At 50.8% G+C, this 14,302-nt stretch overlaps 1 protein-coding gene across 1 annotated transcript in view; it reads left to right on the forward strand.

The window, feature by feature from the left end:
* NPDC1 (neural proliferation, differentiation and control 1) overlaps positions 1–14,302 on the forward strand; it is a 125,076-nt gene that overhangs the window by 75,920 nt on the left and 34,854 nt on the right. The gene's annotated exons all lie outside the window — the stretch shown is intronic.

The raw sequence follows: 14,302 nt of genomic DNA on the forward strand, positions 1-14,302 counted from the left end.
TGAACTGTAAATTAAAGTGTATTGCAGAGGGGACGTACCCTGCAGGCATTGGCAGTGAAGTAGGATCTCTCCCCTGCTGCATGAGTGCTCCAACACATGGTAGACAGCTGGCTAAATTCTGCTCTCCATTACAAAGTGCAGATAACCCCTCTGAAACGTCGGGGGCTGTGCAACTCAGCTCTGAATCGCCACCTGTTTTGCTGCATTACGTTACTTAGCGCGGAAACCTAGCTCAGCGCTTCACTGGATGCCGAGAGAGAACAGGAGATGTCCAGTAAATGGCAAGGCCCTGTTTGTCCTTGATCTGGGCGCGGTAGCTGTGAATGGAGGTAGTCTGCCAATCATAACCAGACGCATCAGTAATGGGAATGTATTAGTGACAGTGGAAATTAGTCCTCAGCATCACAGAGCCTGGTCACTCTTGCTAGAGCTGTTGACTATGTTGCATTTTGTCAGGAGCTTTCAGGTGATGTGGCGTGTATATAACCATAGAGCCACACTGTTAGCGCTGGTATCTTCCTCTGCAGATGAATAGAAACTGGTTGAGTGTTGAATTCCCGGCAAGCAGCTATAAGCCAAGGCATTTCCGAGCTGTTGGAGAAGAGTAGTGTTTTGGGAGCTGGCGCATTACACTCACTAGTTGCCAAACTGCACCTCTCGGATCACGTCTCCAGGGGGACGTTTGCATAAATATAACTTAAGTCCACGAGGCTTGTGCATGCTATTGATGTCCCTTCGTTTGACCCCAGCAGAGCGTCACGGTGCCATTGGTCTGACACTTACTAACAGATGGTGGATCTTTCCTTTTCATCTTCTGTTTGTAATGAGACTTTAGTCGGTCACTCTCTGCTCTGTCCCCCTGGGCGTTCTGCCACCTGGCTCATGGGGGGTTGGGGGATGGAGTCAGACTGTGGGTACGTCCACACTGCAGTCAGGGGGGTGATCGCAGGTCATGGAGGCAAACCGAGCGAGCGCTGATCTGGCGAGCTCAGGCACTGGAGCAGTAACAACCCAGGGTTCCCAGCGGGTTTGTACAGCCTGTGTGGCCGGAGCGTCCCTGCACTGTGCGCAAAGTAGCAAGGCTCCAGCTAGCGTGGCCGTGTCTGCAATCACCCCCCAACCGCAGTGTAGCCATACCGTAAGCGTTTCCCTTGGGTCACTGCAAGCAGCCTGCTTTCCAGATCCTTGTGGAGCTAAGAGGTCTAAAATGCCTGCGGCTAGTGGGCTATCAGGAGGACTGAGATGCTGGTGATGTGCCCTGGCAAACTTCGTGGGCAGCGAGGTTGCTGTGTGTCAGTGAACCATCTTGCTTTGCTCCTGTAAGAGCATAAACCTTGTGCCAAACGCACACTGTTTAAACTGCTAATGAGCCTGGAGGAGGTTAGGGAGTATCTAAGGCCTGGGCAGGTTAGGGGGTGCCCTCTTCAGGAGGTATCTAAGGGAGCTAGGAAGGTCTGCTCATGTGAAGAGGGGCATGATTCTGGTTTAGGGGTTGGAGCAAGAGACTGGGTGTCTGATGCTTGACTTTGCCACTGGCTCATTGTGTGACCGTGGGCCACTCACTTACCCTCTGCATGGCTCCCCAGCTGTGAAACAGGAATGACATTATGCCCCTAGGAATCCTCTTCCCTGTGGCCAATGACTAGAACTTGAAGGGTCTCCAAGGAGCCCCAGAGGTCACCACACAGAGCAGCAGGAGAGAAGGTAAGGACCTTTCTCTCATAGGCCAATTCTTCTGGGGGCCATAGTGGATAATCAGCTGAACATGAGTTCCTAGGGCGACACTGTGGCCAGAAGGATTAATGCCATTCTTGGGTGCATTAAAAGGGGGATTTTGAGTCGGAGCTGAGAGGTTACTTTATCTCTGTATCTGGCACTGGTGCGGCTGTTGCTGGAATCCTGTGTTCACCTCTGTGTTCACAATCAAAGAAGGATGCTGATAAATTGGAGAGGGGTCAAAGAAGAGCGATGAGAATGATTAAAGGATTGGAAAACCTGCCTGATAGATTGAGCTCCTTGAGTCTATTCCTATTTACTTTAACAAAGAGAAGATTCAAGGGTGACTTGATCACCATCGATGAGTACCTATCTGGGGAACAAATATTTAATAGTGAGCTCTTCCATCTAACAACACAATCCAATGGCTGGAATCTAGACAAAAAATTAATCTAAACAAATTCAGACTGGAAATAAGGCATAATTTTTTAACAGTGGGGGTAATTAACCATGGAAACAGTTCACCAAGGGTCATGGTGGATGCTCCATAACTGGGAATTTTTAAATCAAAATTGGATGTTTTTTCTAACAGATCTGCGCTAGGAATGATTTAGGGGCAGTTCTCTGGCCTGTGTTAAGCAGAAGGTCACACTAGATGATCACAGTGGTTGAGCCCTGAGCTCAACACCCCCCCCGTCCCACCCCCAGGTTTGAACAACATACCCAGCCAGCTGGGAGAACTCAGTACCGCTGCTTTAGAACCCTGAAGGCACAATTTCCTGTACCAGGTGGTGGGTATGAGACGGGTGGTGCGAACTCCTATTGATGACAGTAAGAACGGTGCCGGAGGGGTGTTCTCCTTTGTAGGGTTCCTTTATCATCTGTCACTTATGTGTTGTGCATGAGGCCCTCCTTGGCTTCAGTGGCAGGCAGGTGTTGCCTTGTAGCTGTTGTACGCACACCAAGCTGCTCTTCGTGGTGATATCTGTGCTGCCAGAGCTTAAGGTTTGGGCAGGGAATATTGGGAGTGGGGTATTTTCGCCCCCTCCCCTGACTGAGGCTGCTTCGCCGATCCCTGCAGCCATCAGCAAAGTTGCAAGAGGTACATTTGCTTTACTCTTGCCCAGTTGCTCTGCACAAGCTCTCAGCCTGCGTGATCCTTAGGCGGGTTTCCTGTGTGGAAAGGGGGCCTGTCCCTTACAGGGCTCAGTCTGGTTGTTATGGGATGGGCGTTGGACCGCTGCCTCGTTCCATTTTGTATTTGATTGGTTTTAAAAGCTTAGCGACAGCTGACATGATCTTTTAAAAATCGATTTCTGGAGGCGTCACCTGGTGCCTGTTCTTTTGCCTTAACACTTCCCCAAGAGGAGGCTTCTGGAGTGGTTTCCTTTGGACCATTTCGAGCTGTGGCTACTTGGCCTCTGCAGACACTGCACTTCTACGCCCTAAAGCCTCCCGATTTTAATCTCTCGAGTGTAGACGATTGCTACAGCAACAGAAGGGGTTTCTCCGCCACTGTACTAAATCCACCTCTCAAGAAGAATTCTTCCGCCAGCCTACCCACGTCTACAGTGGGGGCTTGGCTGGGCGTACTACCTCGCACAGGGCATGACATTTTTCACAGTCCTGAGCAATGTAGGTAGGCACACCAGGGCCAGGAGTGGCCGAAGCTGCATAAAAATGGGGGGGCACTGGTGCCCAAACCATAGCCCCGCCCCCAATACTCCTCCCCCTGAGTCCCTGCTCCTGCCCCGTCCCTCCTCCCCAAGGCCCCACCCTGTGCCACCTCTTCCTGCCAAGACCTTGCCCTCCACTTGCTCCTCTCCGCCTCCTCCCCCGTCGCTCGCCTTTACAGACGATAAAAAGTGATGGGGCCATGGCCCCCTGGCCCACCTTGTTCTAGCACCCCTGACCATGGCATAGTCACTGGTTCATACTGTCATCCATCTCCATTTTCTGCCTCCTTGAATGTTCTCACCCACAGGCCAGTGCCGTTCCCCAGCTCTGGCAGTGGTTGTCTCCCAAGGTTCTCGGACCCGTCTCCCTGCTTTGCTCTCTCATCCCTCTATGATTCATTTTGCACGCTGATTGTTGACCCTTCTGGGAAGCCGAGTGATGGCATCGCATCCTGACGACCGAGGACCCTGAGCTCTTCATCTTTGCCCAGCATCCTGTCTGTGCCGCTTAAAAACAGCCCGGTATGTTATCCTGGCTAATTGTTATTGGGCTCTTATCTAACGCCTCCAGGGCCCATTAATGCAGTGCAGCCAGCCTGTGTTTACTGTCAGTGTCATGGGCCCAGAGAGGAGCATTGACGTCAGTTCTGTAATTAGATGGCGGGCCCTGGTGGGCTTGGGGCACAGACGAGCCTGCAGAGAAGGAACTGCGGGAAGGTGAGCAATGGAGGGTAATAGCAAATGAGCTTGATGGAGAGCGGGTGGTGATGTGTCGCCAAGCCCTCAAGCAAAGATCTGGTGTGAGGGAGATTAACGGTGTCGGGAAGAGGAGTGGATGGAAGTGTGACCAGCCAGTGTGCATTGCTGTTTGCTGAAGGGGGAGGGGATCTACGGCCTCCCTTACTTATAGGTTGGAGGTTTGAGTTGGGTAAAATAGGGCGTTGACTAATACAAGTGCTTCGCACCCTGGGCTGCGGTGGAATCAGGTAACAAATCCAGTTTAGTTTCTGTGGCCCCACTATTCTTAATTCTCCATGTGCTGCAGAATTATCCATTGGAAAGGTGTCGGGGTGTGTTGTCCAATGGACGCTGGCAGTCTTGGCAGCTGGTAACTGAATGTGCTAGTCTAGGTGTGCTCTGGATGGATTCCCCTAAGCTCTGCGTTGCCTACCATGACATGGGGTAGTGACCTGCCCCTGAATGCCTGGGATATCTGCAGGCCAGGCTTGCTTACAGTGAGAATCAACCAAGCTAGGTATGGCCGATGCTTTCGTAGCCAATGGGGCAGCACAGGTGTTCCTGGGGTCAGAACCAGGCGAGTTGGGTTTACAGCTGGTCAGTGAAGGTAAATCTCTCCTTGCACACACTCTGTCAGGCTTGATGTTTTGATTGGAACCCCATGCCCGAAAGCTGGCTAGCAAAACCAGGAAAGCTTTTCAGGCCGGGAGATTTTTGATTTTTCTCCCCAGGTCGATTCAAGTTGGAGACGCTCTTGGGAACGCTGTGTGTCTTTAGACCAGAATAAATTGTTTCTGGAAGGGTTCAATTTTGCAGCAGCTGTATCAGGAGGTGGGGGAGGAGAAGAGGCCCTGAGGGCAGGACTGTTGAGTGAGCCCTGCGGAGGTGGATGGGTTAGAGAAGGCCTTGTTTTGAGATGGCCCTGGTCAGAGCTGGAGCATTCAGCTCTGCTCTTTAAAGTTGTCTTATGGGAGTCTCCTTCGGTGCAGAAGAAAGGAACCTACTAGCTGTCACTGCTAAAGAAACCTCCCACAGGTGTGAAAGGAGATGTGAGTGAGCAGCTTGTGCCTGGGACTTTCCCAGCGTTCGTCCCCACAGTCCGAGCACGAGCCCGACTGAGCTCCTCCACGTGAGCAGGGCCGGCTCAGTTAGTGCTAAGTGTAAAAGCCTGGCTGTTGAGATGAGCCACAGTGCAAAGACCCCCCGTCTGACTCGTGCTTTCGCTCTTGTGTCTGAACAGCCCCTTTTGTACAGACTGTGGGTCTGCAATGGGCCTAGTAACAACCAGAGAACACACCAAAGGCTGGGTTGTAATGTTGACGCAGTGACCCCTTAGTGGCCAATTAGAGTAATGCATAAATGGATTCCCGTGAAGCAGGAAAAACAACAAGGAGTCCTTTTGGCACCTTAGAGACTAACAAATTTATTTGGGCGTAAGCTTTCATGGGCTAAAACTGACTTCATCAGGTGCATGGAGTGAAAAATACAGTAAGCAGGTATATATATTACAGCACATGAAAAGATGGGAGTTGCCTTACCAAGTCGGGGGTCAGTGCTAACGAGGCCAATTCAAACAGGGAGGATGTCTAGCCTATTCCCAACAGTTGACAAGAAGGCGTGAGTATCAACAGAGAGAAAATTACCTTTTGTAGTGACCCAGCCACTCCCAGACTTTATTCAGGCCTAATTTGATGGTGTCCAGTTTGCAAATTAATTCCAGTTTTGCAGTTTCTCGTTGAAGTCTGTTTTGAAATTTTTTTGTTGAAGAATTGCCACTTTTAAGTCTGTTATTGAGTGTCCAGGGAGATTGAAGTGTTCTCCCACTGGTTTTTGAATGTTATAATTCCTGATGTCTGATTTGTGTTCATTTATTCTTTTGCATAGAGACTGTCCAGTTTGGCCAATGTACATGGCAGAGGGGCATTGCTGGCACACAGTGGCATATATCACATTGGTAGATGTGCAGGTGAACGAGCCCCAAATGGTGTAGATGATATAGTTTCCCAAGCTTCTGAAAGCTCAGTCCCATCCCCACTACCAGGAAAATGAACCCTCTCGTGCCCCAAAATGGTCTTTAAAGGCCTGCACATCTTAATGCACATGCATTCTACACCTCCGGGGGGGGGCTGCACCCCACGCTCTGGGGAAAAGGCTGGCCCGAGGAATTGCAACGACTATAACTGGAACCCTGTGTACAGAAGGGCTGGGAATAGGCTGTCGTAACTACTGGTCTGTGTGGGACAGTTCTCCATTCTAACTTCTTTAAACCCAGCAAAGACATGGCATTCTACCGTGGCTGCATCTGTACAGATGGCCAGCCGCCAGGAGAAGAATGGCATTCAGTGGATGCAGATAGGATATTCAAGAGCAGGTATGCCAATAAAAGCTGAAGACAGAAGACTAATAATATGTGTAAGCTACTGTTGTACCTATGTGCAGGTGCGTGAGCAGCGTTTGTATGTTTCCCGGATACACTGACTGCTCCTGCGATTGATACTCTTGCTATCCAAGGACTGACTCTAGAGCTTTATAGCACCACCCTGCTCAGCAGTATTGGAGCTTGGTGCTGAGTTGCCATCACTTCTGTGAACGTTAGAGCCTGGTTCACTTGCGCTGTGCTGATCTGCATGATCTGCTGATCCCTCTACCTCCCACGAAATAATGGCAGCCTCTCCCTCTCTTAGGAATTATCAGCCTCAGGGCAGACAGGAAGGATCACGTAGGAGGAACAGGAACTTGAGAAAGAGACCTCATCCTTCCTCCAGCCAGGGCTCTGGCCAGTCTAAACCTTCCTCAGGCCAGAAGCAGGCCTTTGGAAGGTGAGCTTGGGGGTGACGCACCAGCTCAGATAGGATCCTCCCCATCTTACCTTTTCATCCTGTCTATCCCCTTTCTACCCTGTGTGGGCCCACATTACATTGGACCGTTGGATGCTCCACATGGTAGAAAAGGGATATTCACTCCAATTCTCGGCCCTCCTGCCCTTCCACCCCCCTTTCCTGTCCTCCTTCAGGGACCCCTCTCACAGGCAACTCCTCATACAGGAGATGCAGTCGCTTCTCCCAATAGGAGCAGTAGAAGAAGTTCCTCAGGACTACAGGGGTGTAGGGGCTTTTATTCCCGGTATTTCCTAATACCGAAAGCCAAAGGCGGGCTAAGGCCCATCCTAGACCTGTACGAACACAAGTTCATGAAGAAACTGAAGTTTCGCATGGTCTCGTTGGCCTCCATCATCTCCTCATTGGATCCCGGGGACTGGTATGCCGCCCTATACTTCCACATAGCAATAACTCCGTCCCACAGAAAATACTTCGGGTCTGTGGTAAGCAGCAACCACTGCCAGTTCATAGTCCTCCCATTTGGTCTGTCAGCAGCGCCGGAGTATTTACCAAGTGCGTGGCGTGTTCCCAAGCAGGCGTCCGTTCCCATACCTAGACGACTGGCTGATCGAGGGCCGCTCCAGGGCTATAGTGGAGGCGCAAGCTGAATTCATCATGGCAACGTTGGGCCTGAACGTGGGGAAGTCCACTCTGTCCCCTGTTCAGCGGATGGAGTTTATAGGGGCAGTGCTGGACTTGATCCAGGCCCAGGCGTACCTGCCGGAAACGAGGTTCCGGGCCCTGGGCGACATCATTCGGCATCTCAGGCATTTTCCCACCACCACCACCACTTGAAATTGCCTCCTGGGACACGTGGCTGCCACTGCAAAGCTGCCCTGGGCTCTGGTGGTTTTGATGGCAATTCTAGCTGCACTCAGATCACTGGCTGTTGGGAACAGAGGGAACCAGGGGAAAACACCAGTGTCTGATGGGTCAAGGGCATTTAATGTTCCAAGCCTCCACGGCCTGCCAGAATCCCCGGCACGCTGCTCCCACCTAAGGGTGAGGGCGAGGGTGCAGGGCAGCCCTGTGAGAGCTGGAGTCCTGCCCATTGAGGGAGACTGAACATAAGAAGTGGGGCGATGGGTGAGCATCCAGACTTCACCTCCTCCTGGGCTGCCCCCTGCTGGGGGAGGTAAATACCGCAGGCTGTCGTGCTGGTGGCAGGGAAACTGGGATTCTCCTTCCGCTTTATGACGGGACGGGAAGAAAGGTGTAAGCAGCAGCCCATGTGTAAGTGAAAAGCTGCCACTCATCACAGCCCATTGTTTGCGATCCATACCCAGCGCTCCCACTCCAAAGGGCTTTTGGTGCATCTCTCTAGCCCCTCGTCTATGCAGCGCCAGGGGCTGGATGCTGCCTGGCTACTCTCAGCCTAAGAACACACCACCCAGCTGCACCTGGGGAAAGTCCTGTGAGAGAGGGCCAGTGCAACAAGGCCTCCTCCAAGCCCTTGCAAAAATATTTCAGAGCCCTTCGTGGCAAACCAGTAGTTGCCGTGATCTGTGACGGGCATGAAGGAATTAAGCGGCTGCTGTTGTCTGGAATCCTCCTCATTGCTGTGGGTTTAATCGATTGCAAAAGGCTTTTGCCTCCTCTGCTCTGCTGGCATTCGGTCTCACGCCTGGACTGCCGTGTGCAGAGACGGGGCCATCTCCGCATAGGAAATGGCTTGTGGTCTAAGGCAGCCGAGCTGTCTGTCCTTGCTTGTTAGAAGAGCAATAGGCAATGCTCAATGGAATTAAACAGCAACAAATTACAAACCTAAGGTTTTTCTTCTGCTCCATGTAATTAACATGTGCTGCTCTGTGCTGTGCTGCAGGGGGAGGAAGGGGGGACCAAGGTTAGGGAGGCACTGAGATGCTTGTTTGAAGAATGATTGTCACAGACCAGCCGAAAGAGCAATGCGGAATCGGTAATCTTCATGGTTCGGGCCAGAGGTTATTCCTTTGCTTGGGTCAGGAGGAAATTTTCCAGCCTTTTAGCCCTCGCCTATCCCATGGGAAATATTCTGGAGTGAAGAGTTTTTTTTTCCCTTTGGGGTTAGTATTCCTGACTGTGGGGGAAATGCATCAAGCGAGAATTCTGTTCTTTGTACCACCCAGTAGATTGTCTCTTGTAGACACGGATTTAACGGCCTAGTGCGCTAAGATGGCTCAGGTTTTGCTGGATAACCACCAACCCCAAAGCATGTGGGTCGCATAAGCTGTCTCCTTTTCCCAGTCCTGCTTCCTGGTGCGCAGAAGGCTCTGCGGGCCTTGGGAAAGGGCTGAGTTCTCCCCAGACGCTTTGTCGTTTGGCGGCAGAGCTGCCCCAGGGGTGGTTGTGGGAGGGGATGAGAGCTGGGGCGCAGCGTGCAGGAGACGGTGTGCGAGTTTGCTGTGCCACGTGCTGGATTCTAGCCCAACCCGCAATGTAGGGGAGGCAACAGGCCCAGGACATAGTCGCGGGAGCCTTTAGGAGATGATCCGAAAGCCCACATGGAGCTTTGAAACGTGCTCCTTAAGTTGAAAAAGGGGATTCTGGGAAAGAAGCGAGTTTGTATCGGGGTTTCAAAGGAGAAGAGGGTGCTGGGGGGAGGGGTGGTTCATGCTGCAGCACCAGCTCCCCACCAGGCCTTGATAGCCTTCTCGGGACCCATTAACGGGCAGGTTTAGAACTGCCCTGAGACAAGCCGGGAAAGTGGTGGTCTCTGTGGCAAGTGGGTCTGCACTGGGGTAACAGCTCTCTGGCTCCTTCGCTCATCGGCCTCCTAGCAATGCAAAGGGATGTTGGCACCCTTAACCCCCTACCCACTGTCTGCACAGCATCATACTCCAACAACCTTCCCCCCCATAGCAATGGAGCAGGCAGGCCCAGCAAAGATGAAGAGCTGCATCACCATTGAGTTTGTCCCCGGGTGTGTTGTGTTGGTGGGTTCCCATTCCTCGAAGAGCTGGAGTTTGAACAGGAGCGCGGGGGCATGTCTCTGAAAACCCTGAAATGCCTTTTTGCGTGTGTGGTAGCTGCCATGTTTTATTTATTTTTACTCCCCCCGCACCTTGAAACGTTGAATCTCAGGTGCTTTTCCTTGGTATAACTGACAGGGTGCGGTACGTGCTTCTGAGTGCACGTGGTGATGGGCGTCTTGCAGGGTTCTCGCTTTCTGGGGTGGGAAGAATTAACAAGATGGCCTGGCCTGAGCATCTGTGCTCCCTCTAAGGTGTGCACCTGCACGGCCACACAGGTGCACACACAGGTGAGTGTGAAGGATGTGTAGAGTGGGTGGAGGCGGTGGGGTGAGGTGGAGGCAATGATGGGAGCTTGGGACATGCAGGGCTACAGGGGGGAGAGATGGCTCTCCCCGGCCCCAGCCGTGGGGCTGGGAGAGCCTTGGGAGTCAAGAGACTTTGGGTCTTTCCCCAGCTCTGCCCTTGAGTTTCTGTGTGGCTTTCAGAAGTCACCTCACCCCACACTGTGCCTCAGTTTCCCCATTTTCTGGATGGGAATAATGATATTGATCTTGCTCTGTAAAACACTTTGAGATTTATAAATGAAAATTACTAAATATTGTTGGCTTTTAGATTTGTGTTTTGAAAGGAAATTACCAAAACTAGGACTAATGGGAATGTGTTTGTGACTGTTTTTGTTGGATTTCCAATGACGACAGTTCCCTGCTGGGGATTCAAACCTCCCCTAGCAGTGTTTGCAAAGCTGTATGTGGGCAGGGGGACATGTGGTTGGGGTGTGATCTAAGTGTGTTTCACTGTAATAACCCAGACATGGAACATTGTGTGTGTGAGAATCTGAAGGTGAACTTGACTGCTCCTTTAATTATCCAAGCTGATCCAATGTAAAAATATAAACAACATGAAGGCTGAATAGCCTATAGGACTTTTGAAGTGCTTTGTATTGTTAATACAAGAGGATGGTAGTAAGGGGGATTTGAGTGTTTTTAAAAATTATTTTGAGCCTTAGTGTCCTGATTTAAAAAGAAACATTTACTTTGATTTCTAAATTGCAGTATTACATTTTACATTCAGATGAGACCTTTACAGATGAAGCCCTGTCTGAACATTAAATATCTCAAGCATTTTGCATAAGAGGAAAAGATTCTTCCTATCCAAAATTCCCTTTCTCTTTCCAAACTACTGCATAGTGCTCTCTGTGCTATTGGCTTCACTGGCTACTGACCTTCCTTCCCAGAGGTGGCTGCATTTCAGTGATGCATTTCTATGTATAGTTTGCAAAGCATGTACTGATCCTTGTGGAGGGACGCTGTAGGAATGAACAGATAGGGGTACCGCAGCCGTCACCTGAAGACAGACCTTCCCTAAGACCCAGCTGGGTACTAGCCGTAGGATGCTGTGAGCTCTTTGTGGGATAAGGGCTGCCGTGAAAGTATGGAGGTGATGGCGCATGTCTGCATATTACCTCGATATTGGTACTGCACATAACAAAATTCATTCTGCACATGGATGAAAAAAATTAGAGGGAACATTGCTGAGCATCATTTCTCTCATACAGACAAACCTCTCTGACATGGAACAGCCATGGAGACTGGAAGGCAGTCGTGGCATGTTCTGCTGCCCTGATTATTAGCTGTGTTTCCCCTCCCCCTGCCCCCGTTAGCATAGAATCATAGAATATCAGGGTTGGAAGGGACCCCAGAAGGTCATCTAGTCCAACCCCCTGCTCAAAGCAGGACCAATTCCCAGTTAAATCATCCCAGCCAGGGCTTTGTCAAGCCTGACCTTAAAAACCTCTAAGGAAGGAGATTCTACCACCTCCCTAGGTAACGCATTCCAGTGTTTCACCACCCTCTTAGTGAAAAAGTTTTTCCTAATATCCAATCTAAACCTCCCCCACTGCAACTTGAGACCATTACTCCTCGTTCTGTCATCTGCTACCATTGAGAACAGTCTAGAGCCATCCTCTTTGGAACCCCCTTTCAGGTAGTTGAAAGCAGCTATCAAATCCCCCCTCATTCTTCTCTTCTGCAGGCTAAACAATCCCAGCTCCCTCAGCCTCTCCTCATAAGTCATGTGTTCCAGTCCCCTAATCATTTTTGTTGCCCTTCGCTGGACTCTCTCCAATTTATCCACATCCTTCTTGAAGTGTGGGGCCCAAAACTGGACACAGTACTCCAGATGAGGCCTCACCAATGTTGAATAGAGGGGAACGATCACGTCCCTCGATCTGCTCGCTATGCCCCTACTTATACATCCCAAAATGCCATTGGCCTTCTTGGCAACAAGGGCACACTGCTGACTCATATCCAGCTTCTCGTCCACTGTCACCCCTAGGTCCTTTTCCGCAGAACTGCTGCCTAGCCATTCGGTCCCTAGTCTGTAGCGGTGCATTGGATTCTTCCGTCCTAAGTGCAGGACCCTGCACTTATCCCTATTGAACCTCATCAGATTCCTTTTGGCCCAATCTTCCAATTGGTCTAGGTCCTTCTGTATCCTATCCCTCCCCTCCAGCGTATCTACCACTCCTCCCAGTTTAGTATCATCCGCAAGCATGGTACACCTGGAGAACGTGAAGGCTCCATTTACTCCGGTCTCTGCTTTTCCCTAGGCCACAGGGATCCTCTCCTTAGTGGCTGAAGGAGTTCAGTGTGTCAGGTGTGATCGGATCCATGTCTGCTCTGGGCTCCAGTTCCAGTCATCTGATTCTGGCATGGCTTTTAATCTCTTCATGTGGTTGGATACCAGAGGCAACTTGTCTTTGCAAGGGAATCCTGCAGGTTGCAGCTCTGCATCTAGGAAACAAAGCTAGTTGAGGTTACTTTGCCAGGGAACAAACTTTGCATGTTTTTTGCCGCATCTTTTTAAAAGAACTGCGCTACTCCTGGCAGCGTAGCATTTCTCGTAAGATCTCGTTCCCTGTACGTTCAGATCAACCGTACAAATTACCGTGACTACGCTTGTGGCAGTCCTTAGGAGCCCAAGTCATGGACCAGGGCCATCCCCCTCCCCAGGCGATGTGCTGGGCAAGCACAGGACAAAGGACATCGCCTGCCCCAAAGCGTACACTGTAAGGAGCACGGCTCTCTGTGATAGTGCAATCCTGTGACACCCCAAAATGCTGGTTTCCCATGTTCGGACTTCAGTCAAGACTGGGTTAAGCTGAATAGCTCTGATGCAGTAAAGTGGGGTCTGTTTCAAGCCAGCTCTCGGGATCGCTCAGTAGAATCCACAGCCTGCCTTAAAGTACACAGGTTAGATCTGAGTTCGGATTTCTCTCCCAAATGTAAAGTCAGTCAGCCAAGGAGATGAATCTGTGTGGCAAGTCCCCTTTCTGATCAGTCTGTCTCCGCGGGTGAGGCTGCTGTATGTAAAGTGGGGCCAGAAGGACCAGGGTTGTACTGCCCCACTGCACTCTGTGGGTGGGAGAAGCGAGACACCCAGTGACCATGATTTGGAAAAGTTCCATGGGTCCTTTAACTGCCACCAGCCAAGGGGAGAACGAGCATCTGTTGACTGTCTCCCGCGATGCGTCTCTCCCCTCCCCGACAACCTTGTTTGTTCTGACTCATCCACAAGATGCCAAGACCTGGCATAGGGCAGGAGTTCGTCATGGCCATACAGGGAAGGGCAATAATCATAAAGTACATCTTTATACGCAGCACGTCCGCCCTGCGTAATTCAGGATGCTGATACTTGACTAGAAAGAACTTGCATTTATTGGCAGCCGATAGTCCCTTCTCTGCTGCAGGTTTCCTTTGTGACTCTGAGCAAATCACTTAGCTTGCCATGCCTCAGTTTCCCATCTGTAAATGGGGATAATAGCACTGTTCTACCTCATAAGGATGTGGGCAGGAGAAATACATTTGATTGTGAGGTGCCCAGACTGTGGTGATGGGGGTCATGTTAGTACCTTAGGGTGTTCCCCTTAGTAGCCTTTCCTTGGAACAGACATGTCACCTTTGTGGCTATCCACCAATCCTGACGTGGTGCTGCATGGCGACATTTGCATCTCTGCACTAAGACGTGCCTAGTTTGCATGCGTTCAGGATGGTGCATGGCCTTCTTCCACCAGCCCCAAGCAGTCATCACCTGCCGCAGCAGAGGATTCTCTGTGGGGATGGAATGCTCTTGTCCTATAGGCTTGTTTTTTCGAGTTACAACAACCCAAGCACCTGAGGCAGGCACCGGAATTGCAATTCTGGGCACAGTGCAGTGGAAACTTTCTCTAATTGAAACAATGAGGAGTCCTTGTGGCACCTTAGAGACTAACAAATTTATTTGGGCATAAGCTTTCATGGGCTAAAACCCACTTCATTAGATGCATGGAGTGGAAAATACATTA

Source organism: Lepidochelys kempii, chromosome 16, assembly GCF_965140285.1.
Source record: "Lepidochelys kempii isolate rLepKem1 chromosome 16, rLepKem1.hap1, whole genome shotgun sequence".
NCBI lineage: Eukaryota > Metazoa > Chordata > Testudines > Cheloniidae > Lepidochelys > Lepidochelys kempii.